Source organism: Nannospalax galili, unplaced genomic scaffold (genome assembly GCF_000622305.1).
Source record: "Nannospalax galili isolate Female #2095 unplaced genomic scaffold, S.galili_v1.0 scaffold741, whole genome shotgun sequence".
In the NCBI taxonomy this organism is placed as follows: domain Eukaryota; kingdom Metazoa; phylum Chordata; class Mammalia; order Rodentia; family Spalacidae; genus Nannospalax; species Nannospalax galili.
Genome location: NW_008346093.1, coordinates 1,847,021 through 1,866,010, shown reverse-complemented (window position 1 = coordinate 1,866,010; position 18,990 = coordinate 1,847,021). Strand labels below are relative to the sequence as shown.

General features: G+C 40.1%; 1 long non-coding RNA gene across 9 annotated transcripts in view; it reads right to left on the bottom strand.

The window, feature by feature from the left end:
- Nucleotides 1-815: 815 nt before the first annotated feature.
- LOC103741694 overlaps nucleotides 816-18,990 on the bottom strand; it is a 44,095-nt gene continuing 25,920 nt past the window's right edge. For 6 of the 9 annotated variants that reach the window (XR_003851003.1, XR_003851005.1, XR_003851008.1 and 3 more), the window contains 7 exons: nucleotides 16,882-16,982; nucleotides 16,148-16,258; nucleotides 15,869-16,058; nucleotides 13,883-14,098; nucleotides 3,464-3,609; nucleotides 2,331-2,373; nucleotides 816-1,919 (listed from right to left, as the gene is read on the bottom strand). This is a non-coding gene — a long non-coding RNA (uncharacterized LOC103741694). The remainder of the gene's footprint in view (nucleotides 1,920-2,330; nucleotides 2,374-3,463; nucleotides 3,610-13,882; nucleotides 14,099-15,868; nucleotides 16,059-16,147; nucleotides 16,259-16,881; nucleotides 16,983-18,990) is intronic. The other 3 variants (XR_003851007.1, XR_003851009.1, XR_003851011.1) reach the window with 3 other exon arrangements.

Below are 18,990 nucleotides of genomic sequence, written 5' to 3'. Positions count from 1 at the left end.
AGGAAGATCACTCAAAGAACAAGCTGCTGTTCAAGTTCTATGTAGTTGTGTCACTTATTTCATATGCATTGCTATTTGACATTTATAAAAGAAAAGACTCTACCCTAAATGAGCTATTAAAAATATATCAGTTTCAAGTGCTTTTTGGTTCTTATTAAGAAGTAATTTATTCTTTTCTTTGCTAGTTAAATTAAAAACAAAAGCCAGAACCCAACTGTAAGGATAGTACTCCTAAAATCACAGTGATTAGAATATGACCTTAGGGGAATACAGGCTACTTTCAGCATCTTCTACCTAGGTAGAGCAGAAACAAAGTTGTATGAAATCCAAGGTATTACCTTAGATTAGTGATTGTACTTGCAGTTCTTGAAAACCCAAATCTTCCATAAGTACCTTCTATCAGTCCTAAGCTCCTGACATTATACTATCTTGGAAGAAATCTAAACATTTCTAGCTAGAGTTCTAAATCCAAAACAATAACCCTACCATCTTATTCAACTTTTAGACTATACCAGCATTCATGCAGGTCAAATAATTGTGATGGTTTGAATGAGAATGTCCCCCATAGGCTCCAAGTATTTGGACATTTTGTCCCCAGATGGTGGCACTGCTTTGGGAGGTCTTAGAAGGTGTGGCTATCCTAGAGGAAGCACGTCACTAGGGGTGGACTTAGAGAGTTCTTAAGCCTTGCCAGATCTGCAGTTGCTCTCTTGCTTCCTGTGCCTGCGTGATGATGTGAGAGCTTAGCTTCTACTGCTCCTGCTCCAGCCACCTCCAGCCACCATGCCTCCCTGCCATGACGGACTATAATTCCCCTGGAACCATAAGCTCAAACTCTTCCTTTTATAAGTTGCTCCAGTCAGTGTTTCTATCACAGCAATAGAAAAGTGACTAATACAGTAATGTTTGAAAAATCAGGTTATCCAGCTAGTGGAATTTCCCAAACTAAATGTTGGGACAGTTTGTATTGGTTTCGACATTTAAGTCTTGACACATATAATGAAGCACAACCGCAACCCCCCGAAGTCCACAGGATTCCATCTTAACAGTTTGTTTTCAGTCATGCTTCACATCTTCTCAAGCTATGTATATGTTTTTATCAGGAGGTTAAAATTTCTTTAAGCCATAATTAAATAAATGCATACTGAAAAATGACGAGGTTTTAGGTATTTCTATTTCTGAGCCCCCAATATTGTGAGCACAGAGTGCCATTTTTCTCCATATATGTCAATGAACTGATATGCAAAGTGGTTCAGTGACTTCATTTCAAAGAGCAAAGCTAAAATAACAGCAGATAAAAAGGGAATGTGGCTTCCAATGTCAGCACATTAAGACTATATTAAGGGCAATGATAATCGTCATCAGGAATTTGAGCATTGAAAGATATACTTCAAGGTTAAGTAGGCCAATCTTTCTCACTTAAGGAAACAAAGTCCAGAAGTATGGAGATAATTGACCCAAATAAGTTCTTTTGCTTCTGGTGTCCATATAACACTAGAACTTTACTATAATAAAAAAGTTCACTCAGTCTTTAACAAAGACACCCAGAAGCACAGCTCTCAGTTCATCTTCCAGATTGGGGGCAAAAATTTGAGTGACTGCTCTAAGGCAGGACTGTAGTGAGGACAGGAAAGACTAGGGTATCTTGATTTCCTACTTAAATGTCAATGTTAAATATGGTGGCAAAACAACATAAGAGAGGAAAGGAAGCAGGCAAAGCTTGTGGGCTTACCAAGCATTTGTTTCTCAGTGTCAAACAGGAAAATGGACAATACAGCATCAATCTCTTGCTTTTCCAGAGCCATAAGAAGTGGGTTGAAGAAAAATGTCTGAAGTTAGTTAAGACTATTCAGAAACTTGGCATGTTCTTCCCCTCTTGGTAACAGGGTCTCTCCCCCTATCTTTGGACCAGTCTTCTCCTAGAAAAAGGAGAGTGCACAAATAAGAAATGGCTTTGCGTTATTTTCCTAGGTAATCAACTTAATTACAAATTAGAATGCAAGTGATATATTGCTATAACTTGTAAATGACCTCAAATACCCATGTGCTATAGCCTTGGTCCAGTATGGTCCTCCTGGAAGGTAGTGGAATGTAGTGGAAAGTCTCAGGTCATTGGGGTTGAGTCCCTGAAGGGACTATAAGATCCAAAGCTTTTTTTGTTCTCAGCTATGAGATAAACAAGCCTCTATTGTGACATGTTCCTACCACGACGTGCTGCCTCATCACAGGCCCCAAAAGAATAAGACCATAGACTGAGCACAGACAAATTATTTTTTGATTATCTGAGGTAATTTTTGTTACAGTAATAGAAAACAGATTAACATACATACCTTTAGCATTCCGTCCTATTCCCATTTGTAGAGGCCACAATTTCTGAAATAGAAAAAGTAGGCTTACTCAGTACTGAGGCATTAACAGTTCCCTCTCTGCCTCCCTCACATATACATAAAGACAATGAGGGTGGGGGTCACTTGGAGGAAATAAGTATCCATTCAAGGAAGGGCTGTTGAAGGTGGTACTCATATGGTATACCATATCTACTGTTAAAGCTACTTTACTAGAGCTACTAAGAATAAGCATTTCAGTGACTTGAGAAATGGTCTTCAACTCCTTTGTAAGCTGGAGACTTAAGAGATGGAATTTCAGGTGATCATACAATAGGGATATAAGTACTGCAGTGATTAAAACCCAACCTGGGTTTTAATTTATGCTTATTAGAAGAGACTCTGTTCCAGGTCAAGAACTGATAAAAGAAGCCAAAGGAAACATCATTCTTAAAAAAGTGTGGCAAGGTGCCTTAAACCCCAGGACTCAAGATGCAGAGGCAGGCAGATCTCTGTGAGATTAAGGGGCCTGGTCTACATAGTGAGTTCTAGAGTAGCTGAGGATACAAGGAGACCTTGTCTCAAAAAAAAAAAAAAAAAAGAGTGCGCCTGGTGGCTGAAGAGCATCTTGTTCTTCCGTGCATGGCCTGTACAACTTGCTTACCTACAGATGTCACCATGCACATCCTGCCATTTGTTCATTCCTCATACAGATTTGAGCATGGGAGATATAGTAGCACAAGGGGTGGGCCCTGCCTCTTAGAGGTCTCAATTAACAATTCTAGTCTCGGGGCTGGAGATGGCTCGGCAGTTAAAAGCACTGACTACTCTTGCAGAGGATCCAGGTTCAATTCCTAGCACCCACATGGCAGCTAACATCTGTCTGTAACTCCAGTTCCAAGGTTAATCTGACATCCTCTTCTAACCTCTGTGGGTGACATGGGTGCACTTACATACATGCAGGCAATACACTCATACAAATAAAATGAAAATAAATATTAAAAATAAACAACAAAAGCCCCCAATTCTAGTCTCAGGGATATTAGGAGCTATTGGAAGGCATGGGATGATGATTTCATGTTCCCAGGGACCATATAGGAAGTACCATATATGAACATCAGCAGAAGCAATTCTCATACCTTTAGTGCTTCTTTGGGAGTCTGTCAAGGGAGATAGTCCTGTTTCCACAGGGACACCTGAAAAACCTCTTCATGCCATCATGCCAGTGTAAGTCGTGCTGTTTGCTGATGCAGGTCTCCAGAGGTTTAAAGTAGGTGTAGGCACACTGCACAGACCAACACAGACCACATGTCCAGTGAGCTTTGAGGGAGGAACTGGGAGCTACTGTCAGGACAAGAGACCTTCAGCCCTCCTGTTACCACTGATGTTACTATTGTAACCATAACCAACTAATTGTTGTTTGTTATTTTATTCTTTTCCAGACAGGGCATTGCTCTGTAGCCTAGGTTGGTCTTCACCTCATGCCCATGTGATCATCCTGTCTCAGTCTACCAAGTGTTGGGATTGAAGACATGAGTCACCACGCTAAGCTCAAGTGGATTTCTTGATTCTCACTTATACCAATACCTCATTTTCTAATGTCTGTCTTCATTTCCAATCAAATATGAAGTACACGATAACATTCTTTGACACTGGGAATATTAGGAAGGTGGAGTAGGGTGGGACATGCCTCTCTACTCCCAGCATTTGGGAGGTTGAAGCAAAAGGTTGCAAGTTCAAGGCCAGCCAGGGCCACATAGTGAGACTAAAAAAAAAATTTTTTTTAAGTTCAGTCAAAGTCCCAGGGATAGCAAACTCTGGACTGTCAGCAGTATGTTAAGATTTGTCAGAACTTAAAGAATACTACAAACAACTTGAAGCCAGTGGTCAAAGTGGAAGATGTCAGGGGCTTATCCATGGGACAAGAAGTAGTGATCAAACAGGAGAATCTCCCCTACAAATGCTCCACTGCAGAGCTCCATGGTCAGGTCAGGCAGGGAGCACTAGCATTAACCTAGTCTATCCTATTGTTTCTTTTCCAGCCCAATTAAATGACATACCACAAGATATGGTCCAGCATCCCACAATCACCAATATCCTGTTGAGTAGTCCCCTCACAAAACTGGGCCCAAGGTTCAAGCCCCTGCCTTCCACCCACCATCTTGCATGTTACTAACTCGGCATTTCACTTCTCTGATGTTTCTTATCTTTTCTTCTATCTGTTCTGTTTTTCACCAGTGGCTCAAAATAGAATTCCTGCAGCTCAGCCTCAGTCTGAGGGGAAAACCCACAGGAGAAATTGTACCAAATTCAATACATGCTCAGAATAATTCAATGACTCCAGTGATTCAGTTCAATAATCATCAAAATAGAACTGAAGAGACAGGCTAAATGTCAGAGAACTCTACTTGATGTACATCAAGTACTCCATTGAACTGCAAACCAGATGGTAATAAGTAGAAAAGAAACCTTAAAACATGAAAGAAAAACCAGGCACATGCCTTTAATCTCAGCACTTGGGGAGGCAGAGGCAGGCAGATCTCTGAGTTCAAGGCCAGCCTAGTCTATACAGCAAGTTCCAGGCCATTCTTATCTATATAGCAAGTTCCAGGCCAGCCAAGTCTACACAACAAGTTCCAGACCAGCTGGGGCTACAAAAAAAGACTTGAAAGTATTTGACTTTTTTAAAATTTAAATTGTATATACATGTGAGAAGAGAGTATGGGATTCCCTAGAGCTGGAATTACAGGGAGTTGTGTGCTACTTGACATGGGTCCTCTACCAAGAGAAGTATGCAGTCGTATCTGCTGAACCATTTCTCCAGCCCCTGCACTTGATTTTTATAACAGTATTTTCAAATATAAATCGCTAACATTATTAACAGTCATTAGTATTCAGTATGTGTTAGCAGGGAATTCCTCTAACACAGACTTCACACAGGGAACGTGTGCAAGGGGTCCTAGGAATGACAGCCTTCTTTGCTCCCTACTGGTTTCTGCGAAAGCACTTAGCAAAACCTCCTAGATGTTTGGAACAGGAAATAGAGATGGGGACAGGGAGATGTTTATGTGGAATGACAACATAGCTTCGGAGTTAGTGCAGCTAGCTACACAAGGCAAGAAGGTGCAGTGCCTTTGGGGACACAAGAAGAGACAGTTCAGCTCTATATACTTCTGGGTTGGTGCTAGTATCTCTCCTTCCTGAGTGTTAGCCCAATAGAAAGATGATTTATAACTGTCTTCTTACTTAGATCATTTAGAGTAGTCATACTCCCTAGGGGACACTGGGAAAATCTGCAGGCATACTTTTCTGTTATTCAAATGACTGCTATCTCTACTCTTGGCAGAAACCAAGATGGTACTCTTTCTGCACTGCACAGGAGAGTGAGTCCCCATGGAACAGAAGAGTTTTCTATGCAACTTGACAGAATTTGTGCATGGTTTTAACATACATGGAATATTTCAAGAGCACAACTATGTAGCTCCTATGTAAACTGAGGGACAACTGTATTTGGGTTCCCCAGAATAATTCTATTTTATTGAGATAGGGCCCCACTATGTTACCCAGGTAGGCCTTAAACACAATATGTAGCCCAGGCTTACCTCAAACTCTCAGTGAACCTCCTGTCTCAGTTTCTTGAGTACTGAGATTATAAGCATCTGCCACTATGCCTAACTTACTGTTTTTATTTTTTTTTCCTAAAAATTTCATTATTAAAAAATTTTTTTAAATCACATCCATGATACTTAACTTACTAAGAAAATACATTTACCTGAGCCATCACTTCTAGTTGTCTCATTTACACTAACATATTTAAGCCTTGAGCCACATCATTAATCTTCTAGGGTAAGCTATAATTATTTACATGTTGAAATATATACTCTCTCTTATACTAGTAAATTACATTGGTATCTTTGAAACTATAAGTATAGGCAACTTATCCATAAATTTTAAAATAAGCAATATAACACACTTGTTATTAAAAGGGGAACCGGAAGTGATGGGGTTAATTACTAATTGAGTGCATCTGAAATGCCAGTGTAAAAATACATAAATGAAAAAAAAAATCCCTCCTATATTGCAGGAAGTAAAAAAGTAGCCCATTTCAATGTAATTTAGTCAGAACCATATGTAAACATTTTTTAAATATTTTATTTTTTTAAACTTTTTTCCAATTATCAATTTTTTAAAAATTTTATTGAGAATTTGATACATGCATATAAGGCATTTTGATCAAATCCATGCCCACTCCCTCCCCTCCAGCACCTCCCATATCTCCCCATCATTTTTTTCTGACTTCATGTACTTTCTTTTCTTTTTTTTAAAAAAATAATTTATTGAGAATTTCATACAGGCATATAAGCATATAAGGGGTTTTGATCAGATTCATGCCCATTCCCTTCCCTCCAACTCCTTCCATAGCTCCCCATCACTTTTTTCTTTTTTTTTCCGATAACTTCATGTACTCTTTCTTCTCTTTTTTTATGGGGCTTTTTGCTACGCTAACATTTCCCACCCTCTAAAGAAAAAAACCCCAAAATCTTTTAAGGATTAGATAAGAGCACCCAAATACTTTAGACATTTTTGGCCTTTGGAACAGAGTATGTTACTAAGAGGCCCAAGGATATTTTGTCTTTTAGCCAAGAAACTGGCTACATTTCTTTGGGGTCTTTTTACCCTAACTGCCTAGCCAATTCCTACCTCCTATTCTTATCACACCATCCTCTGAAGAGGTTACCCAATGTGTGGGTAGAGAATGGGGACACAGACTGCTCTGACTTCTTCCATGATGAACAGGGATGCAGAGGGAGGCAATCGGGGTACCCCTTCAGTGGGTCTATCTAAAAGACTCCTAAACTGCATAACTTTTTTGTGCGTGTGTAGAGAAGTAAAGGCAAGAGTACTTAGCATTACAGTTCATATGAGAGTCCATTGGAATTTCTTGACGAGAGCTTCCAAAAGCATCCCTCTATTGGGTTCCTCCTCATTTTTCTTTTGTCTGCGAAGGCTGGACTCAAGAGTGATGGATTCAGGATTTGCTTCCAGGCATTTTGATAGCTGTTGGAGTGGTTAGAATCAGTGTCAGTTCCCTCTCAATGGCTTCTTTATTTTCTTTCACTGCCCCTGGGGTATAGTTTTTTCTTTCTCTGCTCTCTGTATTGCTTCAAGTGTTCTTTGAAGGGCTGGTTTCGTGGTCATGTATTCTTTCAGGCCTTTCATGTCATGGAAGGTTTTTCTTTCCTGCTCAGCTATAATAGACATTTTTGCTGGGTAAAGTATTCTGGGCTGGCATCTATTGTCATATAGAACTGGAAATACCTTGGTCCAGGCTCTTCTGGCTTTCATAGTTTGCTTTGATAAGTCATCTGTAATTCTGATGGGCTTTCCTTTGTATGTGACTTGTTTTTCTTTTGCAGCTTTCAGTATTCTTTGTTCTGTACACTTAGTATTTTTACTATGATATGCCGTGGGGAGTTTCTTTTCTGGTCCTGTTTATTTGGTGTTCTGTGTGCTTCCTGTATTTGTATGGGGATGTGTTTCTTTAATTTCGGAAAATTCTCTTCTACAATTCTGTTTAAGATGTGGTCAATATCATTAACCAGAAATTCTTCTCCTTCCTCTATTCGTCATACATAGATTTGGTCTTTTCATGGTGTCCCACATCTCTTGCATATTCCATTCCTGTGTTTTCTTAAATTTTTCATAATCTTTGAGTGGTCCATTTCTTCAACTTTATCCTCCAGTCTTGATATTCTGTTTTCCATTTCATTCATTCTAGTGGTGAGGCTTTCCTCTGTTGTTTCAAGTTGGCTTATTGAGTTGGCTTCATTTCTGCCCGAGTTTTCTTCAATGTTTCTATTTCTTTTGTGAATTCATTCCGTTTATCCCTATCTTCTTTTAGTTCTTTGTTTCTGTGTTCTTTAAATTCATTGAATTCCTTGATCATGTTGATGATTGTTCTTTTAAATTCTGTGTCCTGGATTATCTCTAGGGGGTTCCCCTTGTAGAACTCTTCTACAGGATAGGTGGAGTTTGGGGGAGACACAGTGTTTTGGCTTTCCATTTTATTATTCTTTCATTGTGATTTTGGCATGTGAATTTTTTGCTGTTTATGATTCTGATATGAGAATTAAGTTGAAGTATGCTTCTGTTTGTATTATTGGTGTGCCTTGGTCCTTTTCTTATTGGTTATGTAAAGCTGGTTGGTCCCAGTTTCAGGTTCTCTCAGATTTTATTTTAGAAGGACCTGATGGCTTCAGATCAGCTATTCAGGGGCACCCACAGAAGCCCAAGTCAGGTTCCAGTCAGGTACACTCAAGGCTTCCTTCTAAGGTTTGGACCCTTACTAGCTGAAACTCAGAGCAAAATTTGGGGAAGTTCCCTGGGGGGGGGGCAATTTGGGGACTCTAAGTCAGTCTGCTGAGTTCTCAGCCCCTATGCCAGAGGGAGGCCGGAACAGGCACTCTGTGGCAGTCTGCTGAGATCACAATACACAGATGGAGGTCTGAAACTGCCCTCTCAGGCTGTCTGCTAAGACTTCAGACTTATCCTACCAAAGCCAGGTCTTCCCCAGGGCCTTACACAATCCCAGTTAGGGGGGTGGGTATAGCACAATTGGGGGAAGCTCACCACCACGTGGAGGCAGGATCCAGGCACTCTCAGGCAATCCCCTGCGTTCTCAGCCCCTATGCCAGAGGGAGGCCAGAAGACGCACTCTCCAACGGTCTGCTGAGATCACAGTGGCTACACAGTTGGAACCCATCCTCCTCAGGCTGTCTGCTAAGATCTCATTATTTTATGTGCATGAGTGTATTGCCTGCATGTATGTGCACCCATGTTTTGCAATGCCTGTGGAGGTAAGAAGTGGGCATCAGATCCCCTGGAACTGGAATTCCGAATAGTTCTTAGCTGCCATGTGGGTGCTGGGAATCGAACCCAGGTCCTCTGAAAGAGCAGTCAGCGCTCTTAACCACTGAGCCACCTCTCTAGCCCTTAAATGTAAACATTTTTATAACACAGTATTCTGTTTAAATAACAATAAATCAATTGCTGATCTTCAGAGCAAGGACCAAAGTAAAATTAAAATGTGTCTGAGGGGGCTGAGAAGAAGGCATAGGGGGTAAGAGGGCTTGCTATACAAGCCTGACAATTGGAATTAGGATCCCAGAACCACATAAAAAGCTTGATATGGTAATGTGCATCAATAATCCCAACACTCCTATGGAGAGATGGGAGAATTGCCTGGAAGCTTGTGAGACAGCTAGTCTAGAGTATGCAGCACAGCAGAAACAAGAGATCCTGCCTCAACAAAGTAGAAGGTGAGAGCTGACTCAAAAGCTGTCCTGTGACCTACACGCATGCACCATGGCATACGTGTGCCTACAATATACAAATAAAATGTATCTGAAATATTCAGGCTCTTCAAAACAAACCATATAGTCATACTGCTACTTCTTGACTTATATAAGAGATTTTTAGTCCTTCAAAAAAAGCTCCCTGATTTGAAGGACACTGACATCTCCCAACTTTTAGGTGCTTACGTCTTTTAGTATGTCTGTGTACTTAGACTTTGCTTTTAGAATTTTCTGAAATTCCTCAGATTCCAGATAGGCAAGCTGCTCTCTTTTTTTTCCTGGTAGGCTCCAATTCATTCTCTGCTGAAGCAGAAGAAAAACATTAACTATTGCTGAGAAGTCTGAGAAGTTAGTGTGCCTCCATTCTGCTCCCTTCCTCTCTCTCTCTCTGCCTCCTATGCCCTTCAACCTTAACAGACCCCAGTTAGTACCAGCAGAGATGACCTCAAGAATAAAAAGAACTCTGGACCCAATGGCATGTGCCTATAATTCCAGAACTAGGGAGTGTGAGACAGGAGGATTGCAAGCTTGAAGTTAGCCTGCGCTACTTAGCGAAATCTTTTCTCAAAAAAAAAAAAAAAAAGAACAAGCAGAGAGGCAGAGCCTAGAAGATGAGGAGGCATGCTTGACTGTGAACTTAGAAGGTTCTCTTCTGGTTATGCTTAACAGATAACAAAAATCCTACTCATGAGCTTTTAAATGACATCATCAACTTCAGAGCTTTAGATCAAAGTACAAAGGAATTCTATTCCTTTCCAAGTAAATCTTTATGATAACATAAATATGTAAAGATTCAGTGAGCAATCATTTCCTCACCTGCTCAAATTGTGCAGAATTTCATTTCAAGTTAATTTGATTATGAAAGAATGGCTCAATGAGCCAGGCATGGTGGTACATGCCTATAATCCCAGCCCTCAGGAGGCTGAGACAGGAGGATATTGCGCTCAAGATCAGTTCAAGGCCACTTTGGGCTATTTAAAGATTGTTTGGAAAAACTGAAACACTAGAATACTTTCTTAAACTGTGTTCTTCTCTACACGCTGCTTCACTTCCAGCACATTTTGAGGGCCCATTTGTTTCATTACAATATTGTTTGGATCTGCTTTTTTAAGAATCTGTCCTTTTGTCCTTAATTTTGCAATAGTGGCTAACTAGAAAAAGAAGGATGGTAAGAGGAAACAGGCAGCTAATACTCTCTTGTTCTCTAGTAGAAATTGGCATAACATAACATTTCATTTTACCTAGCATTAAAAACACAATTATCAGGTTGGTGAAATGGCCTGACAGTCTGAGTTTGATCTCTGGACCCCGCATGGTAGAAGGAGAGAACCAACTCCCACAAGTTGTCTGCTGATCTCCACACATGGGTCATGGCATGCCTGCATGTGTATGCACACGCATATACAAAATAAATAGTGCAAAAACTCAATTACTAAAATCTGATAGAACACAAATTGGGGCTAAAGAAGATAACACAGAAATAGGTCTATAAAGTTACAGTTCATTTAAATCTAATATAAACTGTTTAACACTAGTCAGACCATATATTTCCAGATCTATAAGGAAAACACATACATGACCATTTTGCTAGCTTGAGAATCTTACAGAATTCTAGTATTGGCTCTGACTAGCACGAACCATAGGGAAATAGCTTCGTTTCTCAGCCTTAGTTTCTACATTCACAAAAGGTGGTGATGATGACACTAGTCCATCTAAGGTCATGACTGGATGGATGGAATTCGGTAATGGAGGCAACGGTTTATACATGTATGTAGTAAGCAAGGCAGCATACTAACAATACAGCCAGAGTAACACACAATATATGTAACTGATATTACTGGAACCACTGTATTGTTATTATAGATATATGGCTTTAGTTTTGAGTAAGCTTTGGCCTTGAATTTGGTTATAAATGGTAACTAGAAAAAGCAGAGAAAGGCTCAGTTAGAGACTCAGGAAGTAAATAGGTGGTGCACGGCTACCCTTCAACCAAATGCAGCTAGAGATCAGCTTTCATCTGATCTGGCCAGGTTCTTCTAAGATTTCTTTCCTCTTTTGAGACAGGTTCTCCCTGCAGCTCCAATTGGCCAGGAACTTGCTGTTGTAGACCAGGCTTGTGATTTCACAGACATTTTCCTGCCTCTGCCTCCTGAGTGCAAGGATTAAAGGCATGCACCACCACTCCCAGCTCTTTCCTTGTCTTAAAAAAATATTTAGTTTACTTTATTTGTGTGCATGCACACACACAGAAGCCACAGCGAGTGTGTAGAGGCAGAGGACAACTTTTGGGAGTCAGTTCTCTCCTTCCACCATATAGGACCTGTGGATGGAATTCAGGTCATCCGTGCTTCTACCCACAGATCCATCTTGCTGGCCCAAGATTTATTGTTTTTGTTTCTTTGGTCTTTTTTTTTTTTGGTTTTTTTGAGACAGGGTCTCTCTCTGTAGCCCCAGCTGGTCTGGAACTTGCTTTGTAGACCAGGCTGGCCTTGAACTCACAGAGATCCTCCTGCCTCTGCCTCCCAAGTGCTGGGCTTAACCAAGATTTATTTTTAAGAATTATGGAGAGATGGCTCAGCAGTTTAAGAGCTCTTATTGCTCTTCCAGAGGACCAGTGTTCAATTCCCAGTACCCACTTGGTGGCTAACAACAGTTGTGACTCCAGTTCTGGGAGATCTGATGCCTTCTTCTGGCCTCTGTGGGCACTGCAGACATGTGGTGCACTTATATACAAATAATTTTACCATTTATTAAAGAAAAGAAAATTTACATACTTAATGTGCTAACTTCACTGATACTTTAATTTTATAATTGAGAATGAGGCTTCATATAACCATGTATTACAAAACGGAAGAAGTATGTTTAAGGCCACTTCAGAAATTGTTGGAAAGTCTGTCCTAATCCCAAACTAAAATTCATTTAATAATTAAAAAAATAAAATGCTCTAACACAGTACATTTCAAAGATTGATACTTATATGCAGAGGAAGAAGGACAGGAAAATGTTCAATGTCTCTGTTTGCTGTAATTAAGCCATTAAGTTTTTATAAGAGCTGAAAAGAGTATGTATAGTAAAAACACTGTAATTCAGAACATAAAACAGTATGGAATCTGAGTTAAGGTGTTTCAGGCAGTGTCTGCTGGTGTCATGTGGTGTAACTGTGTGCAGTGCAGTATGCAGTGCAAAGTGTGCATATTGTATGCTCAGAATGAAGCCTGTAGTGAAGTTGTTCCATCAATATAGGCGAGTGCAGTCAGAGACAGTCTGGATTCATTATGTGCTTGATTTTAAATGAATTTCTGGTCATTCAAAAAAGTTTTGGCCCACAAACCTTTTACTATCATCAAAATTTTCAAGACTCCTACATTCAGTTATATGACCCTGTATGAAGTTGCAGCCCAGTTCAAGAAGCTGGTTTAAAACCACTATTTTGCAGGCTTAGCTCAACAATTCCAAGAATTTTTTGCCCAATGCCAGTGTCTCCAGCTATAAAGCAATATGATTCTAGAAGCTGCCTCCTTCAGACTGCCAAGAAACTGTACTCAGATAATGACTCTCACTGTCTTGGATTAAATTAATGGTATTATGTTGACACCATTATCTTTGAAAATTACTTTGACTCTATTTATCATGAGAGGTAAATAGCTGCAGGGTGACTATTTTTTCGGGTCACCACTATATAGTTTTAAATTCAATCTCTGTCACACAGAATGCAAAACTAATGAAAACAGAAGCCAGGTACCATTTTAAAAACAGAAGTATTGAAAAGGCCAGGCATGGTGGCACACACCTTTAATCCTAACACTCAGGAGGCAGAGGCAGATGGATCTCTGAGTTCCAGGCCAGCTGGTGCTACAGGGATACAGGGAGACCTTGTCTCAAAAAGACTTTTTAAAGAAGTATCTTTTTTCTGTGTATATGTGTGTGTGTTAGCCTGTAGAGGTCAGAGGTGTCTTTATTCCTCCACTGCTCTCCACATTATTTTTTGAGACAGGGTCATCCTCTGAGTGCGGAACTCATTGATTGGCTAGAATAGCTGGCTGGCAAGCTCTGAGGATATCTGTACCTCCCCACCTCCCCCAAACCAGAGTTACAGACATAGACCACTGTGCCTGGCTTTTTACATGGGTGCTAGAGATCCAGATTCAGAGTGTCATATATAAGCACTTTGCTGACTAAGCCATCTCCCCAGATCCCAGTTACCTTTTTAGCTTCTGCTACTACACTTAGCTTTGGTCTTGGTGGTGATGACCCATCAAAAAAGAGAACATCATCCCCTTCCAAAATGCCTCCACCAAGCCTGGGAATCCATGGGGTTGTGGCTCCTTCCAACCTGTGGAGTTTTGAGATTGGGCGGTAGGTTGTTGGGATGAACATGGCACACCTGGGCTCCAGACTTCACTTGAGCTTTGGATAAATCTTTAAAGAAACATGAAATAAAATATGGGGCTGGTGATGCATCTCAGTGGTACAGCACTTGCTTAGCATGCCCTAGGCCCTGGTTCCATCCTCACACAGCAAAAACAAATAACAAAACCCAAAGTAATCAAAATATGCACACAGGGCTGTAAAGATAAGTCTAGAATTCAGAGTAGACTGGGAGATTCTATGCAGGTCAAGAGAGGGTAAGTAGTTGTTGGTAATTTCCTTTCTTTGGTTAACAATTCAAATGAGCAAATTAGAACAATACTATCTTCACTCCTTGGCTAATTGAATATGCTGCAGTTGTTCTACCACTGACTATTGTTTTACCACCTGGCTTTCTAGGGGATGTTGTCTACAGCACACACCTAATGAAATATGTTGAAATGTGGAAATATCCTAGTCAGTGGCTAGCTCCATGACCTACAGGGCCCCAAAGAAATCTCCCTGTATTTCCTGTTTACACTAGGGGAAAGAAATACATACAAAATGTTTAGAAATCCTTATCAAAGGACAGGGGATGAGAGCAGATAATGGGACTAAAATTCAAGAATTCAAAATAAATAAAAATAAACCCTGGTTGGGTGTGGTGTGAACATTTAGTCTCAGCACTCAGAAGGCGGATCTCTGTGAAATTGAGGACAGCCTGGTCAGTTCCAGGCAAGTTGGGGCTACAAGTAGACCCTGTCTCAAAAAGACCAAAACAAACAAACAAACAAAAAGAAACCCTTAACAAAAAAGGAACTACAATCTGCAATCTATATAAGAAATATTACTCCATATGGATTTAAGCTATTTTGTTTTTTTAAAAATTTAAGCCAGGCATGGTGGTGTATACCCATAATTCTAAGATTTGGGAGACAGAGGCTGAAGGATCAGTTCAAAGTCAGCCTTGGCTTTGGCGCCCTGGATGGCTTTGAACCGGCAATACTCTTGTCTCGGCTTCTACAATGCTGGGATTACAGGTGTGCACTACCAAGCCTAAGCCTGACTTAGGACCTCTTTCTCTCTTTCCTTCCCTCCTTTGTTTAGTGACCTACTTATATTTAATGCAACTTCAATGGAGTATGAAAATATTCTATACATGTATGAAACACTCACTCAAACCTGAGCAGCTAATGGAAAATTACATGTCAAGTATGAAAAGATAGAAAAGTACATAAGACAAAAGCCTTTTAACTAAATAAAAATATTATAGATAGCATAGTTATTTGAAACATCCCCAAGGGCCAGGTCTCTTATCTTCTCTAGTGGTCTCTACACTTTTTTTTCCACAGGGGTGCTATGTTGTTTGAACTTAAAATCCTCCTGCCTCTACTTCCCAAGAGCTGGGATTACAGGCATCTGCCACAATATATGACACTTTTAAAAAAATTATTCTTATTTGTGTGCACACCACAGCACACACATGGAAGTCAGAGGACAACTTGCAGGATTCGATTCTCTTTTTCTACCATGTTGGTCCTAGGGATCAAACTTAGGTTGTCAGGTGTGGTAGCAGGTGCCTTTAGCCTCTGAGCCATCTCCCTGGCCCCATATCTGACACTTTTAGGAGCGATTTTAAAACAGCAAACTCCAGAATTTTCTCATTTTGTGATGAAAGCACTGAGGCTCAAGATCACATTGTGTACCTCTTCACACTTTCTCTTTTCCAGGATGATATTAACTACTCTCACCTGTACCCATTATGCACCAGGCGTCACTAGCCTAAGTTAGAAGTAGGTAGCCTTCAAATGCCATATATTTAATAATAAAAATGTAGCCAACCAAAACCAGCAACATTCTGAGGATTCCAGAGGTGATTTATCCAAGTGGGAAATGTTCAATCCACTCCGCTCATCATCTCCATGTTTCTTCTGATTTCTTCTTCCTCATGTCCAACATCTGTTGTTTCTGTTGCTTCAAGAGAGCTGATGCTGAGATAGACTGGATGGCAGGTTTTGAGCTTCCCATTACTCTTAAAACACAAGTGCACATACTAAGGGACTCTGGGAGAGGCCTAGAGAACTTGGACACATACATCACACCATAATCACACAACTGTACCTGATGCCTTGGCTTTGGCTAAATGTTGTTTTAAGTTTCTGGCTCCAAATGTGGGCAGGGCCATCAATTCTTTGAACTCCTCAGAGCAAGACAAGCTCTTCTGGGAAATTCCTGAAACATGTAAACATCAATTTTGGAGAATTCAGAATTCAAATGGTCTGATGTGATATGACATTTACTTTATAAATTCCACGGTCATAATTTAGTAACCTGCTAATGAATAAGACGGAATACTAAGAGAAAATACAGAACCTTGAACTGCTAAGGTCAGACTAGTAGGACAGTAAGGGTACCGTAAGTGATCAGAACACTAAGCCCCCGATGTTTCTGGGGTCAAGTGACAAACTACTTCTGGAATATGAGTGATGAATAAGAGTCCATGCATGTTCCTGGCCACTGTTAGGACAAGTACAGGTGGACTGGCACTGTCTGACCTAGGCCTATTTTAACAAAAAGGAACTGATAAAATCAGCCAGGAACCTGATACTAATACAGGATATTGAGAATATGACCAGATATATAAGGAAATTTTAGAAAGCATAAGAAGCTAAGATCAAAATGCAGATTTCTTTCATGTCTGTCCTACATTAGGCTTCCTCCTTAGCCTATGCCACATTACCTACTAAGTGCGGGTGATGAGATGGATACTTATCACCCAGAGTACAAGAGACAGTCACTGTCAACTCCAGATATTACATTAAACCAGAGACAGAAAGGAAGGGTGAGAGAGTTACCTAGTTTTTGTTTTGTTTCCTGGATGATGCAGTTTGCACCCTTCGCAACCAGGTTAGTCAGAATGGTTTGAACCTTCTTCCTAGGAGCAACAGCTGTTGCCCTGAAATGAAAAACAACAAGAAAGAAAGCTACTGAATTGCAATGCTTTGATGAGAAATGAAGGCTTGAGTATTCTTACCGTATTAGTTGCCAATTGCCCAAGTTCTTTTAGTACCACACAAGCAGGCATTGCTAACTCCAGTTCAATAGTCCAACTGGTTTATACATTGTTTCATAGATGAAGAACATGCAACCTATAGGTTTCTTTGAGGCCTATTATGGTGGTTTGAATGAGAATGTTCCCCCACAGGCTCCAAGTTCAGACATCTTGTCCCCAGTTAGTGGCACCATTTTGGGAGATCTTCAAAGGCGTGGCTATGCTGAAAGAAGCATGTCACTGGCAGCAGGCTTAGAGAGTTCTTAAGCCTTGCTGGATTTCCAGTCACTCTCTGCTTCCTGTGCCTGCCTGAAGATGTAAGCCTCTGCTTTCTGCTCCTGCTCCTGTCACCTCCTGCCACCATGCCTCCCTACCATGACTGACTTTAATTCCCCTGGAAAAAAAGCTCAAATAAATTCTGCCCTTTTATAAGTTCCCTTGGTCATGGTGTTTTATCATAATAACAGAAAAATAACTAATACACCTAACCAAAGGGCTGAATAATAACAACAACAATAATAATAATAAAAAGCCACCAGGGCTGAAAGATGGATTAGCAGTTAAGAGCACTGGCTGCTCTTGCAGAGAACCAGGGTTCAATTTCCAGCACCCACATGGCAGCTAACAGTCATCCATAACTCCAGTTCCAGGGGATCTGAGGCCTTCTGACCTCCACAAGTATTGTGTGACATAGGTACATTTACATACATGCAGAAAATACACTCATACACATAAAATAAAAATAATATTTTTTTTGGTCTTTTTGAGACAGCATCTACCTGTAGCCCCAGCTGTCCTGGAACTCACTATGAAGACCAGGTTGGCCTTGAACTTACAGAGATCCGCCTGCCTCAGCCTCCCAAGTGCTAGGATTAAAGGCATGCGCCAACACGTCCAGCAATAATATAATATTTTAAAAAGCTAATACTTTGATCTAGAAGTCTAAGAATCTGTATTAAAATAATTAATGATTGCAAAAAGGGTACTATAATTATAGCTTAATTTAAAATATTATTAGAAGCTGGACATGGTGGTAAACATCTATAATTCCAGCATTAGGGAGGTGGAGGCAAACGAATCAGTTCAAGGCTAACCTCGGCTACATGAGATCCTATTTCAAAAAATCAAAATGAATAAGCAAATAAATAAATGTTGTTAGAAATAGCATTAGCATTCACCTATAGGGAACTGTTTAAAAGAACCAAATTAAAGAATACTGTATAGTTACTAAAATAATGACAAAAATGACTATTTGACAAGGGAAACGTTATTTTATGTGGGGGAAAAAGGAGTTACAGAGAAAGTATAGCTCAAGTATGACCTCATTTTGTACTAATAATCTGCATATATTAAAACATACACACAGACACAAATACATACTCCAAGAAACATATATACTAAGGAACTAACAGTTTTATAGTTGGGGTAATGATAAATAGTTCTTATTTTCTTCTTTTGGTTGAATTGTATATTTCTGTTTAAAAATAATGTATATGAACTGCGTTCAGCAGCGTCAAAAAATTAGATTCTCCTGCCTCTACCTCCTAAGTATTTTCTAGACTTTTGAAACAGGGTCTTCCTATGTAGCCTAACCTAGCCTTGAACTCATGATCTTCCTGCCTCAGCCTCCCAAGTACTGGAATTACAGGTGTGTGCCATTACATCTAGCTAAACACAGAACAAGGGCTCTGTTTAAGACCACCATATGTCTCCCTCTCTTCCATGTGTTCAACTAGCCATCTTAATAAAAGAGGTCCTTGTTTTAGGCAGTGAGCTATCAATGATAAACCCTAGACAAATGTCCCATGATACAGAAAAGTCCAACCATCAGTTTCATCTTAAAAGACAAACAAAATCCTTATCCTAAAAGAAACCCCAAGAAACATCTTACAAAGATCCTAAGTAGGAGATG